The following is a 16,087-nucleotide window of genomic DNA, read 5'->3' on the forward strand; positions in this document are numbered from 1 at the left end:
CCAAAAAAAGCACTTTCGGTTTTCCGAATAAGTAAAAAGGCCGAATAACTTTTGCCGAACAATGACGTTTTTAATGACGCGATCAAATAGTAACCCACGTAGAGTGAGAGGCAGGCGCTTTATGCAGCAAACATGTCAGCAGTGTGGAAGCACTGTTTAGTGCTGCATCTCATGTCATCGATGAGAAGAGGAGCCGACTTTCATGTGAGAAAGCAGAGAAGCTACTTTTCATAAAGAAGAACCTGCCACTTTTCCTGAAGAAGTAGGCTAAGTAGGCTTATGTCTAGGACAGTTATTTATTTGTTGTGGGTTCATCCACATTTTTTGCACTATTCAATGCACATTTGATGTTGTAGACATACAGAGTGTATTTTTGTTATTTGATTCATTTCTCTGAAAAGCAACACAAAACAGTAAAAAGCAAATTTTTACTATTTAATTATTGTAATGGTAAAAAAATGGCCAAATAAATGGAAAAAATGTGAAACACCGCGTTCGGTATTCGGCCTTCGGCCAAGCATTTCATTATTATTCGGTTTCGGCTTCAGCCAAGAATTTAATTTCGGTGCATCCCTACTTTGCATACAGCGGATACATTTTTTGTAAAGAGCCATGTCTGAAGAACAAATAAAGTAGAAACTATATATGTATTTTGTTTCCCTCATCAAAATAAATGGAATATCACAAAATATCAAAAAGTCTGAATATCAAAAATATGTAAAAACATATTTTTCCAATGTTTATGTACATCTCAAGAAGTATTAAAGATCATTTTCTGGTGCTACCAAGAGTTAATAGACTCAACACTGCCTTAAGAGGCATTAAACATAAGTTCTATTAGATCCAGAATAAGTTAAAATTAACAAAATCCCTTAATTCAAATTTCAATGAAACTGTTTGAAACGTTACCCATTTTTGGTTTCCGACCAGTGAAAATGGGTACAGTTCAAAAATTGCGACATTGAGATCCTTAGTCAATGAACCATATACAGGGCCTTAAAATTTAAGATATAAAAAAAGGCTTAAGCCTAACCCAAGCGGCTATTTAAATGTCGTAAATGAACTAAGCCCTGTCTGTGAAACCAACCCCTGGTTATAGACAAGCAAACTTTGGGAAATTTATATTTTTGGTACTCAGACAGGTATGTTCAATCTAAGCAATTGTTTTGATATAAGAAAACGAGATATTTTTCTAATTTCAACATTATTTGTTCTGAAGACATTCCTCTTAAAAAGATAAAAGCTGTATATTTAGTTTTTGACCAATGGAATTGTATACAACTAAACAATTTACTCATGGAGCCACATTGAGATCCCAATATCTCTGGAATTTAAACACATAGGCCCTTTACAATTAATATACTAAAAGAAAGAACCAAATTCCAGATATTAAGAATGTAATTTTGCCCCACTCACCACAAAATAGTGGATTACTATTTATCCATCCATTGCATTTAATATTGTGACTTTAATTTATAATACATTTTTATATTGTGCTTTTCAAGGTCGCGTCAATGGAAAAACAATATAATAGGAATCATAAGCAATATTTCAATTCTAATACAAATTCTCTATCTATTATATTCTACACAATAGATTGATTGAAAATAAAGATGACAGAATATTCAAAAGATGATTACATTTCTAGCAGTTTCTGCAATGTCTAGATATATTTAATCTAACACTTTACATATACTGTATATTCCTTTAAATATTCTTGAAATACTATAGGCTACATGTTTTTTTCTGAACTCATAAGCACATGGTTGGTGTATTATGTCATCTGGGATTTAATTATTTAAAATGCATATGCAGTCAAACAAACATTAAAGGGACATGGTTTCACTGATGGAGTTGTGTCTTATGTATAATTGTTTGAGTTTTGGTTTTGTAAAAGTGCATCTTTTATAAGCTAATAATGTAACATAATGACCTGTCACAACATAATAAACCAATTGTGTAAAACAACTATGCAGACGTTTATAATCTAAGACAAAAAAAAACATGAAACAATAAATCACAAATTATGAGGCAAACAATCCCTAACTCGGTTACAGTTAATCAAAATAGAAGACAATAAAAAACTATAATTAAATAATCACGAACTAAATATGAAATAAACAAAACAACTTTCAGTGCTCGTGGTTCAAACTAATTTGGATCGGCACAAAAACAGCAAATAAAAGTATTTCCTAACACATTTCCAGCACACTAAAAATGACAACAATGAGGAGATATGAAAAGTCTCAACAAGTTCATAGCTGCAGAGGAATGTGTTTAACTCTTTCCATAAAGTCAGATTAGCCTAGCTGCTAGCAAACTTATTAAGAGTTAAAATCTCTTTAAACACTCACGGCACACAATAAAAACAAAGCTCAGAAAACACGCACGCGCGTGGCTTTACCTACAACACCCATCGCGCGTGCATATGCACTCAAGCTGCTACTGTTATGTAAAGTTCTAGGTGTTTTTTCTCAACTTTCTAACTTACTGTTGTTTACGAGTCCATCAATCTGAGTCCTCAGGGCACATCCCATTCCTATTCCCAGAGCCCATTCCCTGGATCCAGACCAGCCCATGACGAGCGCGGCGGATACAGTGATGTCATTCAGTCGGCTCCCCAAATGCCTGAGTAAAATCGGACTTGCAACGGATTTTTGTTTAGTTTTGTATTATTTTAATAGAACAAACTAGAGAAATGATCTTTATCATGAAAATCAACCTTTATGTTTCATAAACAAGTGAAAAGTACCATTGTGTTTGCATTTGTTAATAGGGCTATAACAAAAACAATATTAGGCTATTGTTGATTTTGCTTGTAACTGCAGCATGTACTTTGGGCTAGGGGAGACTGGGGCTAGTTGTCACAGTTTACATTGCAGAGAGAGAGGGTGTGCTATAATGGGGGAGGATTTACTTTGCATTTACTTTTAAATTGTAACATATTTGGATATAAGTTTAGCAGACGTGCAGGATGATGATGATGGTGATGCATCAGCCAATGTGTTATTAGAAATAAATAGAAACTATTTAGATTTTTATCATTTATATGTTATAGCACAACATTTACAAAAAAAAAAAAAAAAAAAATTATTACATGGGGTAAGTTTGCCCCTGTCTAAAAACACAAATGTGTCCATGAATCCCTCATTAACAAATAAGACTCAAAAACTTTGATATTCAACATAATACAATATCATAGATACATTTTCCAAAGACACAAAATTCGATCAAATAACCTCAAAACTGTTTCGGCTGACTAAATCTCACAAATGTTGATATTCAAATGAAATTACAAAGTTAAAACAAAAAAATAGTTGCCTGCCATCAGTCAAATTTGAGGCATAAAATAATTTATGTAAAAAAAAAAAACTTAAAAAAAAAAAAACGTAACTGCCTTTCCCTGATATTTATGAAAATGAATATTGCCCTGGATTCAACCTTTCAGGTGAAACCTGTCTTGAAGTCATTTTTATTGTTGTTTGTTTTTCGGACCCACTTTATATTAGGTGGCCTTAACCACATTTAAATTAATCATTTGATTCAATCCACTTATTGTGTACATGCATGTTTTGCATTGTACTTACATTTCTTTTAAAACTGCATGTAGTTACATTTATAATTAGACTGTTGACACTTCCCTTACATTAACCCTACCCTTAAACTGACCCATCCCACCACACCTGTCCTTAACTTTACCCGTATCCCAATATCAGCAAAAACGTTTTGCAATACAATATGAACACAATAAGTACATTGTACTTATTTTTTTATTTAAGTGCATATAGTTAATGCCACCTAATTAAAGCAGGACTGTTTTTTTTCTTGTTCACTCATTTAGAAACCTATAAATTGAAGGGGAAAAAAATAAATTTAAATTCATTACACAGATTTCACAGAAATAAGAAGGCTAAATTAAGAGGGTTTTGAAAGTCAATAGCAATCTATCTTTTAATGCATTTGCACGTAATTGTATTTATTAGAATCATTAAGCAACTTAAGTGGGCAAATACGAGACATATTTCTTTTATTGATTTATTTGGAAAACACAGCACACTGTACACAAAATACGAGTGAGTGGACTACAGTATAGTGGATATCACATTAGCCATGTAAAGCAAACACAATAATTAGCATGCCAGTTTTGCTCTTACAATCTTCTGAATGTAACAGAATAGATTTAGCATTTTTAACCTCTTGCCTTTTAATAGGCACAATGCCAGCATCACTGATCAATGTCACTTTTGTAGCTGGAAAGCGATGATCTGTTAGTCGAGGTTCACGGTGAGTGGATTCTGGTCACTGAGGCAGACTGTGACTTGTTGTCAGTACTGGTGACTTCACAACAACAAAATCACTAGTCTTCCATGGTGGCCAAAATATGTGAATGCGAATGCAGCAGAATGTGTTGATCACTCTCAGTTGGTTAGGCTGATTGACACCAACTCAAATGCTGACCTGTCACTGCAACAAAAACATGCATTATAAGCTACGAATCAAAAGAAAGCTTCCAATAACAACAGTTGTCAGTTTTGTCAGGATGAATATGACTAACAAATATTACTTGTAAAAAGAAATAAATGATCAGTCACATGGATTTGAAACAAAAAAGACCAGGAAGCCAATAAAACCCTTGTTTAATATAATGTGACTTGAAGACATTCATAAAAAAATGTCTGGAGTTAATAATGTCAAGCCATTGAATCCCCATGCCCTTTCCAGATGCTGTCTCTGCTGTCCATATCCATCTTTATATCCACAGGTTATCAGCTGACTCCTCATTACTCAAGCCTCTTACTCTGATCCTTTATTTCATTTCAATGTTGGCTACCAGTTATATGTGGATGCACAGGGGTTGCCCTCATAAAACATTCACAGCCTCTCTCTAAACAATTATGCTGCATAACTTTGACTCTCGCCTGTAGGTTAAAAAGCATGCTCTACTGGACAGAACGCCATCCGTTTGCATGAAACATTGTACATACGTCGCACCAGGATGATACAGACTGTCATAATAGTCAAGATTGTAACCAAAGACAGACCCTTTTAAACCATTCTGCACATCTGCATGCATTCAGGCATTTACTAAAGGTCTCGTCTCATGAAAAAGGTCTCTTTTACTGCGGGCTATCCAATCAACCTCTTGGCGGATATAATGGTTGAATAGTAATGCATTATTAAAATCTTAAGAAATCATGTTCTCTAGTTGCAAAGAGGGTCTTACGTTTTGTACAATTTCCACTGAGGCATTGTGGGTAAAAGTGGGTGTATTAGTGTGTCGTTGTGTGGTTTGAATGGACACAAATGGTCATAATAATCACTTGTGCAACTTGCTTGACTTGCCACTCACGAACCATTTGCACATCCACTCTGAAACGAGGGGGCAAACAATGCGAACAACAGAAATATTGTTCCGAGAAATTGTGCCCACTGTTGAAATAAACAACCGGACTACCGTTTCCAAAAGAAGAACCTAATTAGTCAGTTCTGTGGGGAGAATACAACTCTCTATAGCCACTTATGTTTCGGTGAGTGACAGACGTGAGAATAGCGAGGACATTCACAGATCATATTTTTCAGAGAATTTCCAATGCTGCACAAGTTGATTTTTTTATTTGATGGTTACCATTTGATTACTTTTGTATTTTTTGTGACATAAAAGATGCTAAATGAATACAGGGAAACATATTATATTGAATATTTTTTTGCTTATTAGACATGCACAGTAAAAATGGAAACCTGCATTTGTTATGTTAAAGAGCTGTTCTTTTTTAAAATCCTGATTTAACCCATAAAAGTTATTTTGTTAGCATAAATAAATGTATTTAGGTTGATTCAGCAATATTAAATAACATTTTCAAATATATATTTTAGATGTTATAATTTTTAGCTGCCTATTTTTTTCAGTGTGTCTCAATTTTTACCAATTAAATCATTGAATGTATTGTTTTTTTCTTCTTCAAATTTCTTAGCTGTGAACTGAATTCTACACATTTTGTTCAGCATTATATACAAAACTGAAAATTAAACAAAGGCATATGGCTCAGATAAATAACAACAACAACCCTATGGGGGGGAAACAAATTAACATTCATTTGCATATAATGTAATAGGATTTACTTAAAAATCATGTCTTTAAGGTGAAGCAGTTTTGCTGTAATTTAATTATGATGCCTCATCAAGCAAGCTTGTTACTCACAGAATGCGACAGGAAGGTCTGAAATTCCTTTTAATTTATATTAATTCTTATTAATTTCCTCCTCATGAGCACTGAACTGAAATGCCTTGCAAAAAAATAAAACATTTTGTCTCTTTCTTTTCTACCACAGGCAGTTTCTTCACTAACACAGAGAAACACAATCAATTACATTCAGATACAGACCACTAACACGGCTGTACTGTGTTGTTTGTTTTAACAGGAGGCTGTCTGAGCTCTATAGGGAAACTAATCAGCGGTTGATCATGCAATAAAACCTCATATAGTCAATTGGTATGGATATAACAAGAACAAACATCTAGATACCCTTGTTAGCATAATGCTGTCCATCATATACAATTGTACTCATTTAAATGCTGAGCCTTCTGTGTTTGTAATGTTATGGATGCAAACAACACACACTGGATCAATAAAGAGATATTTTAGGTAGTACTGGGCAATCGATTAATCGTGATTAATCACATCTGAAATAAAACATAATATGTGTGTGTAGTGTGTATAATTATTATGTTAATATAAATACACACACATGCATGTATATATTTAAGATTTTTATATATATTTATATATAAGATAAATATACAGTACACACACATATATTATGTAAACACAAACTTTTATTTTGGATGCGATTTATCACAATTAATCGATTCCCTAGCACTAATTTTATTTCATAATGTCGTTAAATCAATGTTAAGGCACGTTCACACAACAACAATCACGTTAGCGGCACAGAAAAAATATAGTTGGAATCACTGTCAGAACAAAAACATTGACAGCCAATCAGAATCCATTCTGATGTAAAGGTGTCAAGTACTTAAAGTGGCAGATGACAAGAAGAAAACAAGTATTTGGTGCGGACGTTAATATACAGTAGTTATCCTTGGTCCCTTGTCTGAATGGGCCTTCAATGTGCTTATCAAGCATGCAATATTGTGTACTGACTGGCATGTAACAATCTACTTTAAATATTAGGATTTAAAACTACAAAAATGTTGGTTTTTGTTGGTTTAACTTAAAAAAGTAAGTAACCTGGTTGCCTTAAAATTTTGAGTTTATTGAAATTAAAAATTTGAGTTGATACAATGAAGGAAATTTGTTTAATAAATAGAAACTCAAAATATTATTGTATCTGAACCACATAAAAAAATTGATAAATCATGAAAATAGCACTATTTGGCATGTTTCACTGCGTCATCAGAAATAAAACACACACAATTACCCAAAATGCTTACAAAATATTTTAATAATATTTTAATAAAGGTTGTCGAATCTCAAAAAATGTTCATTGTATTAACTCAAAATTTTAATTTCAATGAACTCAAAATTTTAAGGCAACCAGGTAACTTTTTTTCTAATTTTTTTTTTTACAGTGTACAGTATTATTTTAAAGTACACTCAAATGAGATATCACATTTCAAGTTGGATATAATTGTGTGATTTTGATCAATCATATTTACTTGCCTTCCCAGTTACCACTGAACAGATCATGTGGATTAATCACTATTTGACTTCTAAACTTTAACACTTGTCATTCAATGCTTATTTTTAACAGTAAACCTTATATATTTTGGTGATGCTTTCAACAAACAGATATGAATTGCATGCAATCATTCCAAATATATCATGTATCAAAAGATGTTCTTCCACAGCATCTGTTTCAAAGCAATTATTTCATCCGACTGAATTACAACACTGAGATGTATATGTTTATCTTTGTATCTCTAAAGGTTTTGAGTCGTGTTGCATGAGTCATATTTTATACCTTCATCTGATTGAGGAGAGGTGGGAACGGTTCTCCTCATCTGGGTGTCACGTTTGCTACAAGACTGGAGTGGAGCAGGGAGTTCTTATGACATGGGTCCCCATTAAGGCCTCTTTCTGTGTAACACGCCATCTGACCCTGAAATAAACCCTGTGACACCAGCATGATCACATTATATGACAATTTTGTGAGTTAACCTTATTTAGCATTCTAACCCTCTTTATCTAGTTTTTCATTTGCCTTTAACGCTGAGATGAAACTCAGGAAGGCGCAAATCGGGCATGGCGGTAAATTGACCGGTCCATCTTTTTTCATTAGATTACAATTGTCAACAAAATTTAAAAAAGGGGTTTTAGTGGTTCTATATAACCCTATGGTTATTAACTCAATTTTAAAACTCCCCTTATGCCAAACATTTTCTGTATAAAAGAAATGTATGATTGCATAATACATTTATGTTTAACAGGTTATTCTAATGACAAAGTAAATATATGAGCTTTTCATTTATAAAATGTAACCTCACCTCTTCAAAGAAATATTAATAAAAACTAAATTTAATTTCCATAATGAACCCATTGTTTTACAGAAATATTTAAAGGGATAGTTCACCCAAAAATATTAATTTTATAATTTATTCACCCTCAAGTTATTCTAAACCTATATTCTTCTGATATGTATTTCCTACTATTGAAGTCAATGGCTACGTCAACTGTTTGATTACTAACATTCTTCAAAATATCTTATTTTGTGTTCAACAGAAAAAAGAAATGTATACAGGTTTGGAACAACTTAAGGGTGAGTAGGTGATGGGAACATTTTCAATTTTGGGTGAACTGTCCCTTTAAGGTATACAGAACCTTTTAATGATGATTTATTTGGACTGGTTACAGTCACAGATAAAGATTTATATCCTGTTTTTGTCTTGAAGCAAAAATGTTGCCATTTTAATCCAATAACAGATACTAGCACAAGGCCCCAAGGACTTATAGCATTCATTACATGCCCTTGTAAGCATGACATCTTTTACAAAAGAAGTCAGTACTGCTACCAGCACCTGGGTCTATGAAACGCTAGATCAAATACTGTCCTTGCTCCCTGCTGCCTGTAGGGACTATAAGGAAAGCTTGGGTTCTCCTCCAGGCCTGATTGTAATGACACATCAAATGTGTCCCTGTTTGTGCACATTCTATCAAGTTTTGATCTTTTTTTCCCCTCTAAGGCCATGTGGGGCTTCAAAAGGCCTGCTCCTTCAAAAGCAGGTCCCCTTCAAAGTTGTCTGTGCATTCATGCCAATATGCGAACCCACCTATTTTCTAATCACTTATCTGTGCAGTTGCTGTCACGCTGGCTGAATGACATGCAAAATGTGTACAGCACGACATTTGATGTGACGATAACAGAAATGCACGAGTGTATACATGCACGTAGTGCTGTCAGGCAATTATTTTGATCGATTTACATGGATAAAAATAGATTTACCAAAAAAATAAAGAAGTGGGCAGCGTGTATTTGATGATTTTGCCAGCTATAATAACAACAGCTTAAAATATTTTTTGTTAAATGGAATCTTATCTGAAAAGGTGATTTGCATGACAGACATTTTAAAATGTGCCATCTTATGAATGAGAAAAAACATTGCATATTTATACATTGATATTAGGTTGATCTTGAGCCCACTTCCTTAAATATTCAGAAATATAACACAATATTTCATATTCACTTAAATATCCCACAAATTAAAAACCACTAAGGGGCCATCACAAGCCAAACTGCATATTATTATTTTTTAACCTAGAGCTCAAGAATAAAGCAAAAGCCAGTTTAAAATGATGCTTTTCATGCACAAAGTCTGCACACAAAAACTATACAACATTGCCTCACACAACGGGAAAAATGAAGAACACTTGGGAAAAAAAAACAAAAAAACGGGGAAAAAACATAATATGTAAATGATTGCAAAAGACCATAAGCAAAACACTAGGACAAAAAAATTAATAAAATAATAAATTCAAGCTTGGTTGTATAATATAAATACACAAAAGGACAGAATCACTCAATAGTATGTGCAATGGGAGCAACAGGCGCTGACAGGATGATAAACGTTGAAATTGTAAACACATTTGTAATCAACAGGTCTAAAAGGCTCAAACAGTTACATTGAAAAGTTCCTAAAATGAAAGGCAAATAAAGAACAGACGGAAGAAGAAATAACATCGAGCTATAGCTCTCGATTTAGTCCCCTCCTGCCGTGAAATATTCCGCACAGTTTCTCCTGACAACATTAAAAAGGAAGAAAAACGCCTGAAAAAAATGACACGTTATTAACGATTGAAGCTACCTGTTGCTTCGTCCAGTGATGTCTGTGGCACGCACTCCCACGCCAACACACACAGATGACATTTTATCAACATGGTTATTAAACTGAGAACATGTGAAAGCTACACACTGTGAAAACGATGTCTTGCTCGATTCCGCTTCCCAGCAGAGGCTCTTCAAACCGTTCACATGTTCTCCAGCATAAACAGTTTCTGTGCCGTTCTGTGTCTTCGCTCTCGGAAATGTCTCGACGTCGTTCAGCACCATGTGCTGTGAACAGCTCCAGTTTTCATCCTGCAAGAGCTTCTTAAAGGCGAGGTCCATTCCACCGACAGGTGGTCCGTCGATTTCACGAACGCCGATGACGTCACTGCGCTTGGAACGAGGACAAAACCTAACGCCCATTACGTCACCATAATTAGGATTAGGAAAGAACATAACAAATATTTATATTATACGATATTACATATGCACACATACAGATACAAATAGACAACAAAAATATATATAGGTCTACATAAGCTAAAATACAAGATATTTTTTTTAATGATTTTTATGATATTCCATTTATTTAATAGTTTTCATGACTCTAGTATTATTCTAACATTTTAATAGCTCTTATTTATAAGCTGGTTAAAATGAATTAATAATTTGTATTATTACAACTTTATATAATATAAAAAATAATAATATAATTTAAGAGCACTTGGTAGGCAAGCAAATTGTGCCGTCTTTCAGTAAAAACAAACATTAAAAATAACAAACATTATTTACTTCTGTATTAGTATTTGTATCTGTTTCTGAATATCCTGTGCTATGTGTCACAAAGGGGACATTTAATTAGTTTTAAATTTAAATGTGTGAAAAAAAAAACACTTACCAACAAATTACTTCTCAGAGTACTTTTCTAGTTCCCAACCTGCTTTGCATAGAGCAATTACGAGAGTAATTTTTAAAATGTAGTGTTATTTAATGTGTTTTTTAGTAAAGGGAAACCCTGTTAATGTTCAGTTACATTTAAAAGAGTTTCTCTAATGATGATTTTTATTAACATTGTGCTGAAGAGAGCCTGTGGTTAGACTGTGGGAGGCTATATAAAAATACATTGATGTTCAATGAGCATAAATGTGCTAACTGTACTGTAAAGTATGTAAATAAATATAAATGGAATGATGCAGTATTTGGAAAAGCAAAGAACAAGTTATAATAAGCAACCAAACCTGGGATGAAAACTAACTTTTTGCCATAATGGCCAGAAACTTTACAGACAATTTTGCAGACACATTTACAGACAATAAATGTTTTCTAATAGCATGAAATGTAGATTAATGCACATCAAAATTAGCCTGGATGCCAGCCGAACTTAGCCCTGCGGCCCTGCTCACAACATTTTTAGGTCGTGCGGTGCACAAATTTTTACAACAAAACCCACCAACTACTAGTCCAAAACAATAGCTTCTCGCGGGGGTTCTCCGGAAAACAATGTCATTTGGGGGGAAAATGTGTGTTATTTTGGCAAGGTTGCCTGGTAAAATTGCCATTCATGGGTCTATATATCAATTGATGGTCGCTTCAACAAGCGGACATGGCAACACAGTGCAGTTGAGTTTTGTTGATATTTGACAACTAACGTAATGCGTCCCTTCGTTGCTCTGATTGGTTGTAGGTCTATCCAATTGAGGTCTTTCCTGGTTTGGTTGAAACACGCCCCATAATCACAGCCCAATGGAGCAGTATCAGATTCATTTTCAGACTAGAATTGAGTATGACTACGTCAGGCTACATCAAAATTAGAAGTGGTATTCAATAAAGAGCAATGTACCACACATTGTGGTTTGTCTTTTGTTGTTTGATTAACATTAAACACACAAACAGCAGCAGGAATATTGGGCTGCTGTCACTTTAAGAGCTAATGGACTGATCCAATATACTGTCACACACGTGTTTTATTTCTCAACTGTTTACGTTCAGTTAAGACTTTGCAAGCCCTAAACTTTCTCACAATTTTACTTAGTTAAAATTCATAAAACTGTTACCTGTCAACTGATGTTTGACGCTGTTTCATATGCTCACCAACACCGATTTTAACTCTTACATATCTTACATAACTTTTAAATATTTTGATCTTGGCGAGAGTTCATTTTAGGCACTCACAGTCTACATGACCAAGCAGAAGGTTGTTTTGGTGGCTAAGATGTCTGTTCACCATGTTTGAATGCATCACTGACATGCAGGTCACACTAAACCCCCCCCAAAAAAAAAAAAAAACGACAAACCGAAAAGCTTATTTGAAATGATTGCTGGTTTGATGTGAAAATATAAGGGGAACACATAAGGCTTACTCAATAGCTTTCTGTACAGCTAACATTGTGTCCTAAAACCACACATATAGTCCTGTAACCACACATGTATAGTCCTGTTAACAAAATTCAACACAGAGCACAAGGGCAGTCACCCACTTGCATCGGGGCTCCCCCTCCCCTTCCTGTTTCCCCTTTTGTTTGGTGCCTAGAGGTAACCATGGCAACCAGCATCATAAAGCAACCAGTACTTTCAGAAATGTTTGCAAGTGACTGTCAGGATAGTCCATACATATAAACACAGATGTGTCTTGTGCCACATGTAGTGAAAAGGAATAATAATAATAATAAAAAATATATTATTATTGGTTTTTTTTTACATTACATTTTTCAAAGCGATTTTGCACAAGAGCCCTCACTGGCCTGTGCTGCATAATAAGGCATACAAAAACAAGGAATTGTGTGCAATAATTGTATCTAAACACACACATATGAAGAGGGGACTACAAGTGCTGTCACTGTGAGTCTGCTTGGAGTAGATCAAGCGATGCAACAATTCATGCAGTCTAGTCATGTTCCTAAGCAACAGAGACCTGTCATTTTGATGGCTAATCATCCAAGCAATCCCTAGTTGGACATTTTAGACAAACCAAATGCTGCATGAGGAGCGTTTGTTTTGCTGCTGCCAATTTACTGAACTGATGTGTGCTGGATTCTGACGGTCATAGGTCTTTTGCAGGGGTACAGGCACTTCTCACGTGCCATTTTTTAGCAAAACTTGAGGCTTCTTAAAACAAAGGACCATTTTTTTTAAAACCTACATTTTTAACAGATTATAGTAATGATTTTGAGACATTTGAAATTCTTGTAAAAAATACAATAACTAAAATAAAATAATAAATAAACCCATAAGATTTTTTTTTGTGGTTATTTATGAAAATCATAGATACCCTTACACCTTTGAAAATACTAATACACAAGACCATATTAAGCTGTTATATATATATTATAATAAAACCTAAAAAAGTAGGTGCTTATGGTTATAAAATAGGACATCTTTTAGTCAAAATAAAAATACTATATTTCCCAGACATTTTTTGATAGGTTTTTGTGAGAATAACCCATGTACAGTAGAAACATGGTGGCAAAATTTATAAAAGAATGACAGCTGACTAAACAATAAAAGCAAGAATAATACAGTACAAATTGTCAAAATGCACATGTCAACTGAAAGGCTGTAGGTCCATCATTTTGTATGAAGTCTATAGTGCTTTTAAAATTACTATAGTTCTGCAAAATTACGCTAGTTAAGGAGCAGAATTAGGGGTTTTGGAAATATAGGTGCATAGGAGGAGGTCTATCTTAAAGGTTAGCAGGGTAGCTTGTCACATGGAGTTGTTGAGAAACCTGAGCTTGTGGGAAATCTGTTAAATGAGGAGACGGTGTTCACAACAGGGTTACAGATACAATATGTGAAGCAGGCGGCTTAGTTTAACAGATAAACTTACTCATTTGAAAATACAAATATATGAGGCTATATTAAGTCAAAAGTATTGTAATAATATATACTCTCACCTAAAGGATTATAATGAACACCTGTTCAATTTATCATTAATGCAATTATCTAATCAACCAATCACAGGGCAGTTGCTTCAATGCATTTAGGGGTGTGGTCCTGGTCAAGACAATCTCCTGAACTCCAAACTGAATGTCAGAATGGGAAAGAAAGGTGATTTAAGCAATTTTGAGCGTGGCATGGTTGTTGGTGCCAGAAGGGCCGGTCTGAGTATTTCACAATCTGCTCAGTTACTGGGATTTAACGCACAACCATTTCTAGGGTTTACAAAGAATGGTGTGAAAAGAGAAAAACATCCAGTATCCGGCAGTCCTGTGGGTAAAAATGCCTTGTTGATGCTAGAAGACAGAGGAGAATGGGCCGACTGATTCAAGCTGATAGAAGAGCAGCTTTGACTGAAATAACCACTCGTTACAACCGAGGTATGCAGCAAAGCATTGTGAAGCCACAACATGCACAACCTTAAGGCGGATGGGCTACAACAGCAGAAGACCCCACCGGGTACCACACATCTCCACTACAAATAGGAAAATGAGGCTACAATTTGCACAAGCTCACCAAAATTGAACAGTTGAAGACTGAAAAATGTTGCCTGGTCTGATGAGTCTTGATTTCTATTGAGGCATTCAGATGGTAGAAGTTCAGAAATCAGAGTCAGAATTTTGCATAAATAGAATGAGAACATGGATCCATCATGCCTGGTTACCACTGTGCAGGCTGCTGGTGGTGGTGTAATGGTGTGGGGGATGTTTTCATGGCACACTTTAGGCCCCTTAGTGCCAATTGGGCATCGTTTAAATGCCACGGCCTACCTGAGCATTGTTTCTGACCATGTCCATCCCTTTATGACCACCATGTACCCATCCTCTGATGACATGCTGTCACTATCAAGCAGGATAATGCACCATGTCACAAAGCTCAAATAATTTCAAATTGGTTTCTTGAACATGACAATGAGTTCACTGTACTAAAATGGCCCCCACAGTCACCAGATCTCAACCCAATAGAGCATCTTTGGGATGTGGTGGAGCGGGAGCTTCGTGCCCTGGATGTGTATACCACAAATCTCCATCTACTGCAAGATGCTATCCTATCAATATGGGCCAACATTCCTAAAAAAAATGCTTTCAGCACCTTGTTGAATCAATGCCATGTAGAATTAAGGCAGTTATGAAGGCGAAAGGGGGTCAAAAACAGCATTAGCATGGTGTTCCTAATATTTCTTTAGTTCAGCGTGTGTGTGTGTGTGTGTGTGTGTGTGTGTATATATATATATATATATATATATATATATATATATATATATATATATATATGCCGCAGCCTCTCAAGGAGCTATAGCAGACACCGCCACCTCTGGAGGAGCTGTAGCGGATGCCGCCGCCTCTGGAGGAGCTGTAGTGGATGCCACCGCCTCTGGAGGAGTTGTAGCAGACACCGCCGCCTCTGGAGGAGCTTTAGAAGAAGCCGCCGCTTCTGGAGGAGCTGTAGCGGATGCCGCCGCCTCTGGAGGAGCTGTAGCGGATGCCGCCGCCTCTGGAGGAGCTGTAGTGGACGTCGTCACCGCCTCTTGAGGAGCTGTAGTGGACGCTGCCACCTCTAGAGGAGCTGTAGCAGACGCCGCCTCTGGAGGAGCTGTAGCAGACACCTCCACCTCCGCTACGCTGCCTCTGGAGGAGCTGTAGCAGACGCCACCTCTGGGGGAGCTGTAGCAGACGCCGCCTCTAGAGAAGCTGTAGTGGATGGCGCCGCCCCTGGAGGAGCTGTAGTGGACGCCCCCGGGACTTGGGACCACTGAACTTGGAAGCATAATGGCCATGGTTGGCAATTTGCAAGTTGTGTGAAACTCTTCATCTGCTGGAGCTTGGTACTTATAGACTATGACATGACGTGAACAGGCACTGGGTTGGAGA

At 35.7% G+C, this 16,087-nt stretch overlaps 1 protein-coding gene across 2 annotated transcripts in view; it reads right to left on the reverse strand.

The window, feature by feature from the left end:
- kif7 (kinesin family member 7) overlaps positions 1–2,641 on the reverse strand; it is a 37,645-nt gene extending 35,004 nt beyond the window's left edge. For both annotated transcript variants that reach the window (XM_067445176.1, XM_067445175.1), the window contains exon 1: positions 2,492–2,641. The gene's annotated coding sequence lies outside the window, so the exon portion shown is untranslated. The remainder of the gene's footprint in view (positions 1–2,491) is intronic.
- Between the last annotated feature and the right edge of the window lie 13,446 nt (positions 2,642–16,087).

Source organism: Pseudorasbora parva, chromosome 1 (assembly GCF_024679245.1).
Source record: "Pseudorasbora parva isolate DD20220531a chromosome 1, ASM2467924v1, whole genome shotgun sequence".
In the NCBI taxonomy this organism is placed as follows: domain Eukaryota; kingdom Metazoa; phylum Chordata; class Actinopteri; order Cypriniformes; family Gobionidae; genus Pseudorasbora; species Pseudorasbora parva.